We start from the raw sequence: 20,025 nt of genomic DNA on the forward strand, positions 1-20,025 counted from the left end.
CATCCCTAGCAAACACAACTGATGAAAGTAATTGCATTCTAAACTGAAGATCATGTGTGTAACAAAGTAGTACATGTCTGATTAAATGACAAAACATTGTACATATTAGCTGATTATTGGAGTCAGGTGTGTTAGCTGGGGCAAAAGTGTGATGCTAATCAGGCCCCTGAGGACTTGAGTTACCCATCCCTGGCCTAGGCTCCTCAAATTCAACTCGGGACCTCCAAGCCAGTGCCACTTTTTTTTCATTGTTCCCCTCTAATCAGGCACTGATTTAGATCTGGGACACCAGGTGGGAGTAATTCATTATCAGGTAGAACAGAACCAGAAAGCTCCGGATCTCGTAGGCTAAGAGTTGAATACCTAAGCTATAACACCCCCCTAAACATAGACAGGTTCCACACTGAAAATACGCAAAAACATTAGGTTGATAAAGACAAAGAGTGTATTTTCATCAGAATTATTAAGCATAGGCCTTCTCACCAAACATGTCCTGGCTGTGATTCATCACCATACACTGTTCAATGTGGAGTTGTTCATCCACTCAGAACATAAAAAATAAGATGCCAGAATAATCTAGATCAAACCTCTGTTATAGCGAAAAGACAGATTTTGATTTGTAACCCAGAAAAAAGTTTTAACATGCAAAATTGAGCCCCGTTTTCAAATGATTATACTTTGAAAATAACTGTTGCAGACTGCATATCACTATTCTGTTCTATTTTATTCTGTTATATTACATCTTTTACTATAAATAGGTGTCTGGACTAATGGTTTGGGAAATAATAGCGTCTTGTCTGTTAATTAACAAAACAAGGCTATGCAATTGCACAGCTATAGACTTCTTCAAGCAAGTGCCACTGCTGAGGTTACTGCCTTTCTGAAGATTGTGTTCCATGATATAATATAACCAGTTGATATTATGGGTTAGATAAATTCATCTGAAATGGTGCTTGCTTTTTATTGACTGACTCGACAAAACATTAGGAACACCTGCTCTTTCCACGACAGACTGACCAGGTGAAAGCTATGATCCCTTACTGATGTCACCTTCAATCAGTGTAGATGAAGGGGAGGAGGTTTAAATCCAGCTTTTTAAGCCTTGAGACATGGATTGTGTATGTGTGCAATTCAGAGAGTGAATGGTCAAGACAAAATATTTAAGTGCCTTTGAATGGGGTATAGTAGTTGGTGCCAGGTGCACTGTTTTGAGTGTGTCAAGAACTGCAACTCTGCTGGGTTTTTCACACTGCAGTTTTCCATATGTATCAAGAATGGTCCACCACCCTAAAGACATCCAGCCAACTTGGCACAACTGTGGGAATCATTGGAGTCAGCATGGGCCAGCATCCTTGTGGAATGCTTTCGACACCTTGTAGAGTCCATACCCCGATGAATTGAGCCTGTTCTGAGGGCAAAAGGGGGTGGAACGCAATATTAGGAAGGTGTTCCTAATGTTTTGTACACAGTGTATATGGGGCAATTTTAAGAATTAAGAGTTATCTGTAATGGTTATGATTAATTAGGCATTGTTGAACACTGTTGGCATAGGCCTATAGATAAATGTGAATATTTTGTTTTAATCCAGTGCAGGCCTACTTGGGTACTCTGAAAAAAACAATGGGAGAACTCTGAACAGTAAAAAAAAAAAAAAAAAAAAATGCCCATCCCTAGTACCTAGTAGCCTACTACATCATTCCTTCTAAATATACATTTAATTATTCTAACTCATTTGGTGTTTCATTACAGACTGAGATTAGGTTTTGTGTGTAATTATAGTAAGGTGGTAAGTGTATTGTTAGTGTTCAAGTAGACCCCAGTATATTGCTATTCTGAAACAGTATGAGGTGAGTATGTGTGTGTGTGTAGTTATTAGAGTGTGTGTAATTGAGGTATGTAATCTGATTATACCATTCTGCTTTGACTTGGTCTGCGATCTAACACACACAAGCACAAGACCTATGAGCTGTCTGATTAAACCCTGCTGCTCTCACTGAGACTGAGACAGCAGTGGTCGTTAACATTACTCCCTCAGTCGGCTGTACTACCACACACTCACGAGAGCTCTCGGCTGTTCCACTAGCAGTAGTAGCAGTACCAGGATTGACTTGGGATCAACTCATACAGGACACACTCCTAAAGGACTCATACAGGATCTCTTGACAACAGGAGGCCACGCATTAACACTGACAGTCTCATACAGCGACAGGCACAAACGTATGTTAGTCAACCAGTGGTGTCTAGTGAGGCTACGGCTGAGGGACCGGGGAAGAGTTTGTCAATGGAGCTGGCGGCTGGTACTACTAATGCTGCTACAGCTGCTGCCTACACATAGAAGATTCTGGACTATATGGAAGGCTTCCTGGTCTCCAAGGTAACACACATAGATACACCCACATAGGATTCAAGTCCCATTCTCGGGCACTGTTTGATGGTTGTGTGTTTTACCCTGTCCTCTCCCCCAGACCCTGTTTACAGTGTGTGAGATGGGTTTATTTGATCTGCTGGCCTCGTCACGGCGCCCCCTGTCTCTAGAGGAGGTAGTGGTAATCAGGGCCAGCCTGAGCGGTACTGAGAAGCTGTATCTGACCCGGTCCATCCACTACAGCTCCAAGACTATCTACCTCTGCTGGCACTACCTGATTGATGCTGTGAGGTGAGTCCTCTCACCCGAGTTGTGTTCACCAAGGAGAACATGTTTGGACAAGTATTGAAAGAGGTACCTGAACTTGTCCTGTATGATTGAAAAAAGAGATGTGATTTTTTATTCAGATTCTAACTCAGTATGTGTGATTGTTTCTCCCCAGGGAAGGCAGTAACCAGTATGAGAAGGCATTTGGTGTCAAAGTTGATGATTTGTTTGAAGCCATGTACAGGTGAGACGCGCACACACACACACACACACACACACACACACACACACACACACACACACACACACACACACACACACACACACACACACACACACATACAGCTCTTCATCTCTACCCCTTCCCTCTCTCTCCATCTTCTCCTTCTCCTCCACTCTCTCTCTCTCTCTCTCTCTCTCTCTCTCTCTCTCTCTCTCTCTCTCTCTCTCCCCCTCTGCTTTCCTGCCTGGTGAAAAAGTATCAGTGAAGTGATAAAAGATTAGGAAAGTGAGAAGTTGTAGAATGGCCTTGAGCTTCACAGTCAATCTAATGATAATAATTAACTTGTTATGGTTCAGTGATTTTCTAGTCTAGGATTACAAGTTAAAGGATTTATTTTAGAACCAAGCACTTTGTCTTCCTTACCCGCTCTCTCTCTGCCTGGTGTCTGTCAGTCGTCATTGGCTGTGTGATAGGCGGGGAAGGAGGACATAAAGGAGGAATGTGGAGGAATCAGAGTTGTGAAATCATTCACAGCTATCTGGTACTGTATGTGTGGATAGGTTTGTGTGTGTGTAAGCATGCCTGTGTTTGTTTGTTTTGGGGGTATGATTGACTCTGGAAATAGGGGGAGACAGCTGATTGAAGCTCTGCCTTCAGCATGTGTTTTAATGTGTCTGCATGCACACACAGTGGGGAGAACAAGTATTTGATACACTGCCGATTTGCAGGTTTTCCTACTTACCAAGCATGTAGAGGTCTATCATTTTTATCATAGGTACACTTCAACTGTGAGAGACGGAATCTAAAACAAAAATCCAGAAAATCACATTGTATGATTTTTAAGTAATTCATTTGCATTTTATTGCATGACATAAGTATTTGATCACCTACCAACCAGTAAGAATTCCTGCTCTCACAGACCTGTTAGTTTTTCTTTAAGAAGCCCTCCTGTTCTCCACTCATTACCTGTATTAACTGCACCTGTTTGAACTCGTTACCTGTATAAAAGACACCTGTCCACACACTAAATCAAACAGACTCCAACCTCTCCACAATGGCCAAGACCAGATAGCTGTGAAAGGACATCAGGGATAACATTGTAGACCTGCACAAGGCTGGGATGGGCTACAGGACAATAGGCAAGCAGCTTGGTGAAAAGGCAACAACTGTTGGTGCAATTATATAGAAAATGGAAGAAGTTCAAGATGACGTTCAATCACCCTCGGTCTGGGGCTCCATGCAAGATCTCACCTCGTGGGGCATCAATGATCACAAGGAAGGTGAGGGATCAGCCCAGAACTACACGGCAGGACCTGGTCAATGACCTGAAGAGAGCTGGGACCACAGTCTCAAAGAAAACCATTAGTAACACACTACGCCATCATGGATTAAAATCCTGCAGCGCACGCAAGGTCCCCCTGTCCAGGCCTGTCTGAAGTTTGCCCATGACCATCTGGATGATCCAGAGGAGGAATGGGAGAAGGTCATGTGGTCTGATGAGACAAAAATAGAGCTTTTTGGTCTAAACTCCACTCGCCGTGTTTGGAGGAAGAAGATGGATGAGTACAACCCTAAGAACACCATCCTAACCGTGAAGCTTGGAGGTGGAAACATCGTTCTTTGGGGATGCTTTTCTGCAAAGGGGACAGGACGACTGCACCATATTGAGGGGAGGATGGATGGGCCCATGTATCGCGAGATCCTGGCCAACACCCTCCTTCCCTCAGTAAGAGCATTGAAGATGGGTCGTGGCTGGGTCTTCCAGCATGACAACGACCCAAAACACACAGCCAGGGCAACTAAGGATTGAGTGGCCGAGCCACTCTCCAGACCTGAACACAATTGAAAATCTTTGGAGGGAGCTGAAAGTCCATATTGCCCAGCGACAGCCCTGAAACCTGAAGGATCTGGAGAAGGTCTGTATGGAGGAGTGGGCCAAAAACCCTGCTGCAGTGTGTGCAAACCTGGTCAAGAACTACAGGAAACGATCTCTGATCGTTGCAAACAGGTTTCTGTACCAAATATTAAGTTCTGCTTTTCTGATGTATCAAATACTTATGTCATGGAATAAAATGCTAATTAAATACTTTAAAATCATACAATGTGATTTTTCTGGATTTTTGTTTTAGATTCCGTCTCTCACAGTTGAAGTGTACGTATGATAAAAATGACAGACCTCTACATGCTTTGTAACTTGCAAAATCGGCAGTGTTTCCTACTTATCAGATACTTGTTCTCCCCACTGTACATGTGTGTTTGTGTACGTGCACGTTTGTGTGTCTCTGTCCGTGTGTGTAGGTTTTGAGGAGGCGAGGGTGCAGTGTATGCAGCTGATGCCCTCCATCTGGAACATCTGTGGTCGAGACGTAGTGACTGCCTTCGACCTCTCACCTTTCAGAACCATCTACTGTACAACCTCAGGGGTGAGGACCTGTGTGTGAGGCCTCTTGCCCCCTCAGATTTTTCCAGTAAAAAAAAAGTTTATATTTGTTGTTGAAGTTTCTTTGTAATACTACTAGCCACAAAGCAAATGTATGAAGTTGGATTTAGCCCAAATAGGTTTCCAACCTCATAATTAGCTACGAAGAAATCAGTCGGACTTCAGTCTTTTCAATCCAATACTAATAATAATATGCATATATTAGCATCTGGGACTGAATAGGAGGTAGTTCACTCTGGGCACGCTATTCATCCAAAAGTGAAAATGCTGCCCCCTATCCCAAACAGGTTTAAACAAACTAAATATGCTTCTCTGTATCTCTGCTCAAATCTGGGTAAAATATTTAAAGGAATTTCAGTCTTATTCAGTACATTTAGTTATTGCTTGCTTTTCTAAAGTCTACCAACCTTAGCAGCAGGCATGCCATCTAAAATAGTTAGACAAGCCAGCTACTGGCTGTGTGTTTTTGTGACTTGACTCTGACCTAACATAATCATATGTTCTTTCGCTGTAAAGCCTTTTTGAAATCGGACACGATGGGTAGATTAACAAGAAGTTTCTCTTTCATTTGCTGTATTGGAAATATTTCTGAATTTCGCACGCTGCCTTTTCAGCGGAATGTTGTCGAGGGGTTCCTCTAGCGGAACACCTGCGCTAGAAATGTTTTAAAAAAGAACCACCAGTCAGGAGGATACAGACAGCTCAAGAGGACTGCTTAGATATCCAGAAAAATAAACACATTAAGGATTCCTGTCTTCCTGTTTGGCCCTGTCCGGGGGTGTCCTCGGATAGGGCCACAGTGTCTCCTGACCCCTCCTGTCCACCTGACCGTGCTGCTGCTCCAGTTTCAACTGTTCTGCCTTATTATTATTCGACCATGCTGGTCATTTATGAACATTTGAACATCTTGGCCATGTTCTGTTATAATCTCCACCCAGCACAGCCAGAAGAGGACTGGCCACCCCACATAGCCTGGTTCCTCTCTAGGTTTCTTCCTAGATTTTGGCCTTTCTAGGGAGTTTTTCCTAGCCACCGTGCTTCTACACCTGTATTGCTTGCTGTTTGGGGTTTTAGGCTGGGTTTCTGTACAGCACTTTTAGATATCAGCTGATGTACGAAGGGCTATATAAATAAATTTGATAATGATTGTGGCTTTAGATTCCAGGAAAAAGCTGTTTCAGGTGTTTGAGAAATGCAGAATTATCCAACTTCCCAACAAGGGACCTAGCCCCTCTCCGGACCAACCACCAGCCATCCTCACGTACATTGTACCCACTCTGATTTTTGGAGTGCATGACGCACCTGTGTGTGTATGTAAAGGGGACAATCTTAACATGATATTGTAGGAAAATAACTCCAAAGACCACAGGGGGTAGCTGTGCAGCTGTACGAGCTGAGGCTGAGAGAAGTTGGGATCTGACTCACTCACACACACACACACACATTGTGGAAAGAGAGGAAGAGTCTAGGGAGATAAGTTCTGTGTGTTGTGTTTCCCTTTCATTCTGTTTTGTTATTTTCACTTCTTTGATTCCTTTTCTCCCCTGTCCTGCTGTATTGAACTGTGTGTGTGATGTGGGTGTGTTCAGAATACAGATTCCACTAAACAATGTTCTTCTAAACCTCACCCAACCTCAGGGCTAAACAGTCTCCCAGACAGGCCAGGTTTCTGCTGCTTACTGATCTCTATGTGTCTCTGTAGACACTGTTTGGGTGTAAACCCCACATAGAGATCACACATCACAAACACACACCAGGGCTGGGTGGGCTCTCCTGGGACTCAGCACCTCATTGGTCATTTGTGGATTATTGATCCACCAATTAGTCCTGCCCCCAGGTCTAACGTAATGTCCATTAGTCAGTAACAGTGTATAGGTTACCGTGACAACACGATCACCTGGTTTACCCTCTCCAGTGCACAGGCTGTTTATTCATGTGATTATAATACTCTGATCCTATATTACACATCACTGCATCTATCTCTCTCTTTAGGTTGTAGTGGAGCCCTAGCCAAGAAATATGTGTTGACGTACCCAGAATGCAGTTGACGATCTTTGAAATCCATAGAACACTTTGTTACCGTCGACAACCAGACGATCAGCTTCCATTAAGTTCCACAAAGAGGGAAAGCCAATCAATGACCTCAGACAAAGCGATGGGAGGAGCCCGTAACAAGTTCACACACACATATTCTGCATAACAATTAAGATATTGTTTAACCTTCAGCTCAACCTTCTGCTAGAAACAAACAGCAAGCAGCAGTCTGGGTATGACAACTGTCATGACTGACCATGAGAATCCAAAAAGGTCAGATCAGGTTTGCAATTAATCATTTCAATCAGACCCCCTCTTAACTGTAGAGGGGGAAGGAAAGAACTAGTGGGGATTAACAACTCACGTCCTGTTGTAAATTAACCGCTTCCAGCCCCCCCCCTACTTTGTGCAATTTCCGCCTGAAGACATACCCAAATCTAACAGCCTGTAGCTCAGGCACAGAACCAAGGATATGCATATTCTTGGTACCATTTGAAAGGAAACACTCTGAAGTGTGTGTACATGTAAATTGAATGTAGGAGAATATAACACAATAGATCTGGTTTAGATAAAACAATGAAGAAAACCATACGTTTTTTATTTTTGTATCATTTTTAAAATGAACAAGATAAAACAAACATTCAGATAGGAGGATGGGGACAATTTCAGTGAAAAATATAAGGGCACCAGTACTTGTGCAAAGTTTCAGAATGATCACTTCCAAAATGAGTGTGCTACATGACATTTATCATGAAGTCACCCAGGTGTCCCACACAAGTAGCCCAAATGTACCCAGGTGGCCAAATTGGTGAAGGTATACATTTTTAAACAAATAACTATATACAAAATACCAACATGGTGTTCTAACACACCACCGCCAAAGAATTGAGAAAAAAATGGGGAAAAAATAATTATTGATTAAAAAATATATGAAAAAATATATATATATATATATACATTTACAAAATAACATGGGTAACTATTTACACACTTTCAATATTTGGAAGACCCCCAGTCCTCTATCAAATCAAATTTATATAGCCCCAGCCTAAAACCCCAAACAGCAAGCAATGCAGGTGTAGAAGCACGGTGGCTAGGAAAAACTCCCTAGAAAGGCAAAAACCTAGGAAGAGAGGAACCAGGCTATGAGGGGTGGCCAGTCCTCTTCTGGCTGTGCCGGGTGGAGATCACAGTGGTTGTAGAGGGTGCAACAGGACAGCACCTCAAGAGTAAAAATGAACAGTTTAGGGTTCCATAGCCGCAGGTAGAACAGTTGAAACTGGAACAGCGGCAAGGCCAGGTGGACTGGGGACAGCAAGGAGTCATCATGCCAGGTAGTCCTGACGCATGGTCCTAGGGCTCAGGTCCTCCGAGAGAGAGAAAGAGAGAATTAGAGAGAGCATACTTAAATTCACACAGGACACCGGATAAGACTCCCATTCGGAGTCAGTGTCACTGTGAAAGAAAATGTTCAGTTAGAATAGTTTCACATATGAGCCCTGTATCAACAGGTATAATAAACAGATATATATAGAGAGTTGAAGGTTGAAGAATTAATATATTAGGTTGAATATATTATTATATTATTATTACCTGCCAGATCTACTGTCTCTTTTATATTATGACATTTCAGCTAGATCTACTGTCTCTATTATATTATGACAGACCAGCTAGATCTACTGTCTTTATTATATTACAACAGACCAGCTGTATCTACTGTCTCCATTTCACTTTGGCCATTGATGTGGTCGTGCCCTCTCCTCAACAGCCTCAAATAGGCTCTTTCATGTGGGTTGGGGTGGGGCGGCAGACACGCATCTCACATTTCATGACATTACATGTTTATATATTGCTTCTAAAATGTAAAAAAAAATCACAAATAATATTTTATATTATTAATTTCAAACAAGGGCATTTGCATGATAAGAACTTACCAGTCCAAAACTGTCCTCTCTCGTTCAAAAAAATATTCCTCCACAATCGCTAAATGAATCGTCCTACAACAATCTCTTTCTCATCTTCCCAATCAATTTATTCTAAAATTGTGTGAACATCTAGACTTAGATTTAGCTTTCCCTGACTTAGTCGCCATAATGATTGATATATAAACAGCTGAATCTGCGCGTTCACCAAACAATGCAGTGCGTAATATGTGCTTCTTCTTCCGGTATGAAACTTCAATAGCGAATGACTCACTTTATGCTGGAGCTTACTACATGGGTTGGTCTTGCAACACATAAACATGGCGTATTGCCGTTTAGCTCAGCTCATTGGCTATCTACCCAGCTAGATTTCAAGACAATCAGCGGTCATTGGGTTAAAAGACAGTCAATCAATGAAACAGTGGGCAAATCATTGATTGTGAGTGTGTTACAAACAAACCAGTTGATTGCAGTGAAACCAAACATGACTGAAAAAGTAACATTCTGTGTGGGTTATTTACCTGGAATGTGTCATCGAAAATGGAATGAGATGGAATTCACGACACAAGCGGTTCACAAAATGTTTTGTGTTAGGCTATAAAAAACTGATTTTATCAAACAAAAGATCATTCATTGTGTAACAATGAGCATTGGAATTGCAAACAGATGAAGATCGTCAAAGGTAAACAATTTATTTTAATGCAGTTTGTGATTATGTTACGCCTGTGCTGGTTAAAAAAAAAATATGGGACTCTATGCTCAGATAATCGCATCGTATTCTTTGCAGTAAATCCTTTTTTAAATCTGACAACGCAGTTGGATTAGCAAGATTCTAGGCTTTCGATACATGTGAGACACTTGTATTTTCATGAATGTTTAATATGACTTTTTATGTAGAGATCACCGTATGTTGTGGAATTTCAGCCCGCTAGCGGGCTCCGTGCGCAGAGAGGTTAAGGGAGAAGATCCAGGCTTTCCCTCTCCAAATTCACCAAAGGAATGTTCTTTTGTTTCTGCTGAAACTAACACATTCAAAAGCAAATACTGTAACAACATTTTTCAAGTAGAACGTGAGGAATGGTCAGAGGTGATCTATAGAACACTTATGTCATTTTGTTTGTTATTTTGTGATGTCATTAAAAATGTTACAAAGGAAATACTGTAACTTGGAAAGTATACCCACTACATATATGAAGTTTCCATACTATGTGCTGTACACGTAATATGAACAATGATGATAGTGTTTTTCCTAAGAGAGGGATATGATTTGAGAAGTTATATCTGCAAAATTGTAATTATTCGCCTACCTCCTCATGCCTTTTGCACACATTGTATATAGACTCCCCCCTTTGTTTTCTACTGTGTTATTGACTTGTTAATTGTTTATTCCATGTGTAACTCTGTGTTGTCTGCTCACACTGCTATGCTTTATCTTGGCCAGGTCGCAGTTGCAAATGAGAACTTGTTCTCAACTAGCCTACCTGGTTAAATAAAGGTGAAATAAAATAAATAAAATAAAATATAAAAAAATATGAGATAATTGTTTTCCATAACTTGCGCAGTGAGTAATCACCGCCCTGGAGTGAGGTCAAGGAGCCGGAACTGCCCCTTTCGAGCAAATGGTATAAAGGATGGGTTAAGAAGTGAACACATTAGAACAGAAAAGTGTGATGCTGCAGCTGCGCATTTAAAATGGTTTGAACTTTGAATCTCAACACGAGGTGGAGACGATAAACTCCCATCCCGGACAATCACTGGTACGCATGATCAGCAGTCCTAAGTAAAGTATCTTCGAAAACTAATTTAAGTAAGACCATCCTGTCACTCTGCTCAAACCATCGTATTACGCTACACTCATCACCCCACTGGGGAACCATCGATATGGCTGCTCAAAGCAGGCGGCGGTACGTGTGCAAGTTATATGGTTATTGTAGATGCGAGTAGTTTCTGAATGTGGCAATATTATGTCTCTGTCCATCTCTCTCCATCTCTAACAAGTATCCATGTTGTTGTCATTCCACTAATCAAATCAAATTTTATTAGTCACATGCTCGGAATACAACAGGTGTATTCACCTTACAGTGAAATGCTTACATACGAGCCCCGATCCAACAGTGCAGTTTAAAAAAATACGGAGAAGAATAAAAGTAACAAGTAATTAAAGAGCAGCAGCAAAAAATAACAATATATACAGGGGGTGCCGGTACAGAGTCAATGTGCGGGGGCACCGGTTAGTTGAGGTAGTATATACAGTTGAAGTCAGAAGTTTACATACACCACGCAGCCATTGTACCGCTCAGGAAGGAGAAGCGTTCTGTCTCCTAGAGATGAACGTACTTTGGTGCGAAAAGTGCAAATCAATCCCAGAACAACAGCAAAGGACCTTGTGAAGATGCTGGAGGTAACAGGTATAAAAGTATCTATATCCACAGTAAAACGAGTCCTATATCGACATAACTTGAAAGGCCGCTCAGCAAGAAGTCACTGCTCCAAAACCACCATAAAAAAGCCTGACTACGGTTTGCAACTGCACATGGGGACAAAGATCACACTTTTTGGAGAAATGTCCTCTGGTCTGATGAAACAAATCTAGAACTATTTGGCTATAATGACCATCGTTATGTTTGGATGAAAAGGGGGGAGGCTTGCAAGTCGAAGAACACTATCCCAACTGTGAAGTACGGGGGTGGCAGCATCATGTTGTGGGGGTGCTTTCCTGCGTGAGGGACTGGTGCACCTCACAAAATAGATGGCATCATGAGGTACGAAAATTATGTGGATATATTGAAGCAACATCTCAAGACATCTGTCAGGAAATTAAATCTTGGTCGCAAATGGGTTTTCCAAGTGGACAATGACCCTAAGCATACTTCCAAAGTTATGGCAAAATGGCTTAAGGACAACAGAGTCAAGTTATTGGAGTGGCCATCACAAAGCCCTGACCTCAATCCTATAGAAAATTGGTGGGCGGAACTGAAAAAACGTGTGTGAGCAAGGAGGCCTACAAACCTGACTCAGTTACACCAGCTCTGTCAGGAGGAATGGGCCAAAATTCACCCAACATATTGTGGGAAGCTTGTGGAATGCTACCTGAAACGTTTGACCCATGTTAAACAATTTAAAGGTAATTGAGGTAATTAAACTTCTGACCCACTGGGAATGTGATAAAATAAATAAAAGCTGAAATAAATCGTTATCTCTACTATTATTCTGACATTTCATATTCTTAAAATAAAGTCATGATCCTAACTGACCTAAGACAGGGAATTTTTACTAGGATTAAATGTCAGGAATTGTGAAAAACTGAGTTTAAATGTATCTGTCTAAGGTGTATGTAAACTTCTGACTTCAACTGTACATGTAGGTAGAGTTAATTAAAGTCACTATGCATAGATGACAACAGAGAGTGACAGTGGTGTGGGGAGGGGGGGGACAATGCAAATAGTCAGGGTAGCAATTTGACTAGATGTTCAGGAGTCTTATGGCTTTGGGATAGAAGCTGTTTAGAAGCCTCCTGGACCTAGACTGTAGTGCCTTGCGGTCGGAGGCCGCGCAGTTGCCATACCAGGCAGTAATGCAACCAGTCAGGATGCTCTCGATGGTGAGGCTGTAGAACCTTTTGAGGATCTGAGGACCCATGCCAAATCTTTTCAGTCTCCTGAGGGGGAATAGGTTTTGTTGTGCCCGCTTCACGACTCATTGGGGTTCTTGTACTATGTTATGATGAGAAAGGGGGCATGCTCGGTCCTCTTTTTCCTGTCGTCCACAGTCATCTCCTTTGTCTTGATCACGTTGAGGGAGAGGTTGTTGTCCTGGCACAACATGGCCAGGCCTCTGACCTCCTCCCTATAGGCTGTCTCGTTGTTGTCGGTGATCAGGCCTACCACTGTTGTGTCATCGGCAAATTTAACAGATGACAGATGTGGCGAACTCCTCAATGTCATTGGAGGAATCCTGGAACATATTCCAGTCTGTGCTAGCAAAACAGTCCTGTAGCTTAACTTCTGCTTCATCTGACCACTTTTTAAAAATCTAGTTACTGGTGCTTCCGGCTTAAATTTTTTCTTGTAAGCAGGAATCGGGAGTATAGAATTATGGTCAGATTTGCCAAATGGAGGGCGAGGGAGAGCTTTGTAGGCGTCTCTCTGTGTGGAGTAAAGGTGGTCTAGAGTTTTTTTCCCTCTGGTTGCACATTTAACATGCTGATAGAAATTAAGTTTCCCTGCATTAAAGTCCCCGGCTACTAGGAGCGGCACCTCTGTGTGAGCATTTTCTTGTTCACTTATGGCGGAATACAGCTCATTCAATGCTGTCTTAGTGCCAGCCTCAGTCTGTGGTGGTATGTAAAACATTTACAAAGAATATAGATGAAATCTCTCTAGGTAGGTAGTGTAGTCTACAGCTTATCATGAGATACTCTACGTCAGGCGAGCAATAACTTGAGAATTCCTTAGATATCCTGCACCAGCTGTTGTTTACAAAAATACATAGACCGCCGCCCCTTGTCTTAATCGGGTAACAATGAAACATAGTTAATTATACAAAAAACAGTCTTCAGGTTAATGTTAAAGTCAAGTCATGACACAACGAAGGAAGAAACATTCACGGACATCATATAACATCTAGTCCATCCTAGCCCAGAGCCAAAGAACACAATCACTCACTCATTATTAATTCACTGTATGTGTGAGTGCCTGTGTTTGTATGCGTGTGTGTTCATGCCTGTGTTCGTGTGTGTAGGAGGTGGTGTGTTGGTTGTCGAGGCGTTGCTGTGTGAAGACGGGTCAGGGCCTCTGACAGCCCAGTGACGGGAAAGAGCTAATGTACACTGCCAAAGATATTTATAACTTAACCAAGATAGACCACAGCCTTTCGTTTGAAAGTGGAACAAGTCAGTCATAGTGGGCAGAACAAGCAAGGAGGTGGGCAGAACCAAACACGAGCTAGTGAGATCCTATTGGCGCGTTCTAGCATACATGTGCATATTTCCATTAGGGAACGCCTACTCTGTGAAGTGTGCGTGTGCAATAACTCAATTTGCCTTTGCACTCCTTCTAAACAACGTATTTATTTTTTTACTTTGGCCAACTGTAAAGTCTACAAAACATATTCCACTCTGTTTGTAACAGATTCTATTTTTGGGAACAGAAAACTGTATTGAGATAAAATATTTCATCAATGAGAACATTTGTAGAATCCTGGCCAAAATCAATCTTCCATCTTCTCCCACTGCCGGCCACTGGGCTTCCTCTAACTACCATATTTGGTAGTGAGTGGAAACGCCAAGCGGATGCTTCACATTTATACATCCTGCGAAATATCTGTCTCATTGTGACACTGCCCTGCTGACAGCTGCAGGGTTTAACAATGTACATGTGTAGAGAACAGACCAGATGTATTGATGCTGCCCTGGGTTGCAAGTAGAGTAGTCTATCTACTGTTGATGTAGACTTGTCCCATCTCTGTAGAGATGTCCCATCTCTGTAGCCTGTGTAGTAAACCTGTCATCTTTGTAAACCTTTGTTCTTCTGATGTTTGTATTATAGAGTATTTACCCATTAGAACTGTAATGGAATGTGCTACAGCTTCTCTGTTTCTTATTGGTTCTCTGGAGAGGTAAAGGGAGGGAGTAAATCAAGTAGAGGGAGGGTCAGACATTCAAGGACGTTCATCCTCTTGTCTTTCCCTCCTCTTCACCAAACTAATCTGGCCTCAGGCTGGGTCACACCACACTAACACGGAGTGATGATGTCCCTGTTCTTTACTAGGGGCCTTTGCAGGACGCTGCTGTAAGACATCAGCCCCAAGGGATTTTGGGCATACACCCACTAAATCGTCTGTATGTGAGTCTTGGTTATTCTTGGCAAAAGTCTACTTTTTCTAGAGGTTAGGTTTTACTCCTGTATATTTTAGCATGGAAACCACATTTTGCTGGAGGCGTATTCATTAAAGCTGAAACAAGTCTCTCATAGCTCTGCATGGTCGGCCCTGGTCAAACAAGGCCTTGTTAGATTAAAAGTATTTAGGTGATAGTATGACATACTCTTCCTTGCAGGTGAGAGTAAAGATAGCGGAGTTTTGATTTCAGCAGAGGACAGAGGAGATAAAGGAGGAGAGAAGAGAAAAGGGGAAGATATGAGAGGAGATGAAAGGAGGAGAGAGAAGGAAAGGAGGAGATAAGAGAGGGGATGAAAGGAGGAAAGGGGGAGAAAAGAGAGGAGATGAAAGGAGGAGAGAGGAGCAAAGGAGGAGATAAGAGAGCAGATGAGACTCACAGCTCAGAGTTCTTTTCATTGTATCTGTCTTGCACAGACACACACTTCTCACAATTGAAGAAAACCTATTCTCAGCTGTAAGCCTGCTTTTGTTCCCTATAAACATTCCATAATTAATGCTGAAGTCTCAGTGACAGCAGTATTGAGCTGAGGACAAAGCCTGTCTGCCCAATAGGCTATACAATAGGCTATATATATATATATATATATATATATATATATATATATATATATATATATATATATAATATATACTGCTCAAAAAAATAAAGGGAACACTAAAATAACACATCCTAGATCTGAATTAATGAAATATTTTTATTGAGTACTTTTTTCTTTACATAGTTGAATGTGCTGACAACAAAATCACACAAAAATTATCAATGGAAATCAAATTTATCAACCCATGGAGGTCTGGATTTGGAGTCACACTCAAAATTAAAGTGGAAAACCACACTACAGGCTGATCCAACTTTGATGTAATGTCCTTAAAACAAGTAAATTGAGGCTCAGTAGTGTGTGTGGCCTCCACATGCCTGTATGTCCTCCCTACAACGCCTGGGCATGCTCCTGATGAGGTGGCAGATGGTCTCCTGAGGGATCTCCTCCCAGACCTGGACTAAAGCATCCGCCAACTCCTGGACAGTCTGTGGTGCAACGTGGCGTTGGTGGATGGAGCGAGACATCAAATCAAATCAAATCAAATTTGATGTCAGACATGATGTCCCAGATGTGCCCTATTGGATTCAGGTTTGGGGAATGGGCGGGCCAGTCCATAGCATCAATGCCTTCCTCTTGCAGGAACTGCTGACACACTCCAGCCACATGAGGTCTAGCATTGTCTTGCATTAGGAGGAACCCAGGGCCAACCGCACCAGCATATGGTCTCACAAGGGGTCTGAGGATCTCATCTCGGTACCTAATGGCAGTCAGGCTACCTCTGGCGAGCACATGGAGGGCTGTGCGGCCCCGCAAAGAAATGCCACCCCACACCATGACTGACCCACCCCCAAACCGGTCATGCTGGAGGATGTTGCAGACAGCAGAACGTTCTCCACGGCGTCTCCAGACTGTCACATCTGTCACATGTGCTCAGTGTAAACCTGCTTTCATCTGTGAAGAGCACAGGGCGCCAGTGGCGAATTTGCCAATCTTGGTGTTCTCTGGCAAATGCCAAACGTCCTGCACGGTGTTGGGCTGTAAGCACAACCCCCACCTGTGGACGTCGGACCCTCATACCATCCTCATGGAGTCTGTTTCTGACCGTTTGAGCAGACACATGCACATTTGTGGCCTGCTGGAGGTCATTTTGCAGGGCTCTGGCAGTGCTCCTCCTGCTCCTCCTTGCACAAAGGCGGAGGTAGCGGTCCTGCTGCTGGGTTGTTGCCCTCCTACGGCCTCCTCCACGTCTCCTGATGTACTGGCCTGTCTCCTGGTAGCGCCTCCATGCTCTGGACACTATGCTGACAGACACAGCAAACCTTCTTGCCACAGCTCGCATTGATGTGCCATCCTGGATGAGCTGCACTACCTGAGCCACTTGTGTGGGTTGTAGACTCCGTCTCATGCTACCACTAGAGTGAAAGCACCACCAGCATTCAAAAGTGACCAAAACATCAGCCAGGAAGCATAGGAACTGAGAAGTGGTCTGTGGTCACCACCTGCAGAACCACTCCTTTATTGGGGGTGTCTTGCTAATTGCCTATAATTTCCACCTGTTGTCTATTCCAGTTGCACAACAGCATGTGAAATTTATTGTCAATCAGTGTTGCTTCCTAAGTGGACAGTTTGATTTCACAGAAGTGTGATTGACTTGGAGTTACATTGTGTTGTTTAAGTGTTCCCTTTATTTTTTTGAGCAGTGTATACACACACACACACACACACACACACACACACACACACACACACACACACACACACACACACACACACACACACACACACACACACACACACACACTTACTTATTTGAGTAGCTGGTTAGGTAGAGAGGTGGAGCTGGGGTGCCTGCAGTAGACTGGTGTGGGTAGGGTTAGTGCTGTGTGGTTGGAAGTGTCAAGCGGTGTAATAATGCTTACAGTGAATCTCTGATGTTTTACGGTATGTGTTTCTAAGGGCTTATCTGGGTCTAAGCATGTTGTGTGTTTGTCCATTTGTATGTAGCTGTTTGTCTCAGAGGACCATCTCAACCCTGATAATCACTTATCCCTAACTTTCTCTCTCCACCTCCCTCTCTCACCGAGCCGTAACCTTCATGAGCAGTGAAGTTCATAATAATTATTGTAAACCTAGACAGAGAGACAGGTACTGAGCGTTGAGGCAGTGAGACAGTGATGTTTATAATGTAACGAGTCAGTGAGACGGGTACTGAGTGGTAAGACATTGAGCAGTGAGACAGTGATGTTTCTAATGTTTAAGGTTAAACGGATGCGGTTGCCGTGGGTGATTGCTGCCAGGGGAAGCTGGCCTTTAACAGCCAACCACAGTTCAACTCATTAGCATATTTCCCATGATTGTTTTTGTTACAGTGGAAATGCCACGGTCCTAGGTTTATCTCTCACAGCATCAGACCAGATGCATGCATGCACGCACACGCACACACATACACAAAACATTGATCAGTTCTGCCACTGTTGATTATGATCAAGTCTGGCTGAAGTCAGCTATTTGCAGTCATGTTTGTCAGGGGAGAATGCTTGGTACTCATTATATTTGGATAATTAGCCAGCTCCTCTCTCATTTACTGTACATGGAAACATAATGAGCTGCAGTGAGGTTGGCAAACATTACTACTGTCTGTTTATCTGAGTGGATATCTCTGTGTGACATTTCTACTGTCTGTCTGACTGGCTATCTCTGTATGTGATATTGCTATTGTCTGTCTGACTGCCTGGCTATCTCTGTGTGTGATATTGCTATTGTCTGTCTGACTGGCTATCTCTGTGTGTGACATTGCTATTGTCTGTCTGACTGGCTATCTCTGTGTGACATTTCTATTGTCTGTCTGACTGGCTATCTCTGTGTGACATTTCTATTGTCTGTCTGACTGGCTATCTCTGTGTGTGGCATTACTGCAAACCTCGGAATATCTCCGAATTTCTGTACTCCACATATGATAACTGTCATTATAAATGCATAGATACATTTTATAAATAGATCTTTCTCACATTTTAGGAACCGACTGTTAAATGTAGTATATTAAACGTAGTATAAACACTCAGAAATGAGTACCCAGAGCTGCAGGAGCGACTGCAAATGAGAGGAGCAGAGAGAGAGACAGACAGAGTTCAAACGCCTGCTAGATTCTCTTCCTCCAAGCTGTCACTGACTCATCCTAACAAGTTTCAAAGTTCAGGTTATTTAAATATATAAAGCTTGTGTTTCGATAATATAAATGTCTAATAGATTCAGTATTCGTCTCTCCTGTCACCATCAGCTCTGGGCTATACAGCCTCTGAAGACAGCAGCTATCTTCAAACACTGACTCTATAATCTGCATCAAATTAGCATAAAAAAAAGACTATCCTTTTGACTCATACAACTATGACGTGTTTTAAGCGACAGGCACATGCACATAGGCACTCATGCCTCTTTCATATGCTAGTCAGAACTAGGAAACTAAAACATTTCTGACTTGCTGATTTGTGAAATGCGTCACGTGTATAACTACAAACTGTTAGCTAGTCGGAAATGTCAGAGTTTCCTAGTTCCAACTAGCACGTGAACGCGGCATTAGACATGCATGTACACACACGCACACATTACATCAGTCACATAATCACATTACACAGTAAATCACTGGGGCTGAGCCAGCTGCCATCCAGGACCTCTATACCAGTCAGTAGAAAGGCTTCTTTAGTGTTCTAAGTTTTCAGAACTGTGGCCTTAATTGCCGTTAATTGTTTATGGTTCATTGGACAAGCATGGGAAACAGTGTTTAAACCCTTCACAATGAAGATCTGTGAAGATATTTGGATTTTTACAAATGATCTTTGAAAGACAGGGTCCTGAAAAAGGGGACGTTTATTTTTTTGCTGAGTTTATATATGAAGTTTACAGAAATAATTGTGGGTGACGGTGTATTATGTACAGTACCAGTCAAGTTTGGACACACCTACTCATTCAAGGGGCTTTCTTTATGTTTTACTATTTTCTACATTGTAGAATAATAGTGAAGACATCAAAACTATGAAATAACACATGAAATCATGCAGTAACCTAAAAAGTATTAAACTAAATATGCTTTATATTTGAGATTCTTCAAATAGCCACCCTTTGTCTTGATGACAGCTTTGCACACTCTTGGCATTCTCTCAACAAGCTTCACCTGGAATGCTTTTCCAACAGTCTTGAAGGAGTTCCCACATTTGCTGAGCACTTGTTGGCTGCTTTTCCTTCACTCTGTGGTCCAACTCATCCCAAACCATCTCAGTTGGGTTGAGATCGGGTGATTGTAGGGGCCAGGTATCTGATGCAGCACTCCATCACTCTCCTTC

The 20,025-nt window shown here is 42.5% G+C and overlaps 1 pseudogene; it reads left to right on the top strand.

The window, feature by feature from the left end:
- The first annotated feature begins 2,219 nt into the window (after nucleotides 1-2,219).
- LOC112223245 lies at nucleotides 2,220-5,301 on the top strand (annotated as a pseudogene).
- Nucleotides 5,302-20,025: the final 14,724 nt, after the last annotated feature.

This window comes from Oncorhynchus tshawytscha, linkage group LG26 (assembly GCF_018296145.1).
Source record: "Oncorhynchus tshawytscha isolate Ot180627B linkage group LG26, Otsh_v2.0, whole genome shotgun sequence".
In the NCBI taxonomy this organism is placed as follows: Eukaryota; Metazoa; Chordata; class Actinopteri; order Salmoniformes; family Salmonidae; genus Oncorhynchus; species Oncorhynchus tshawytscha.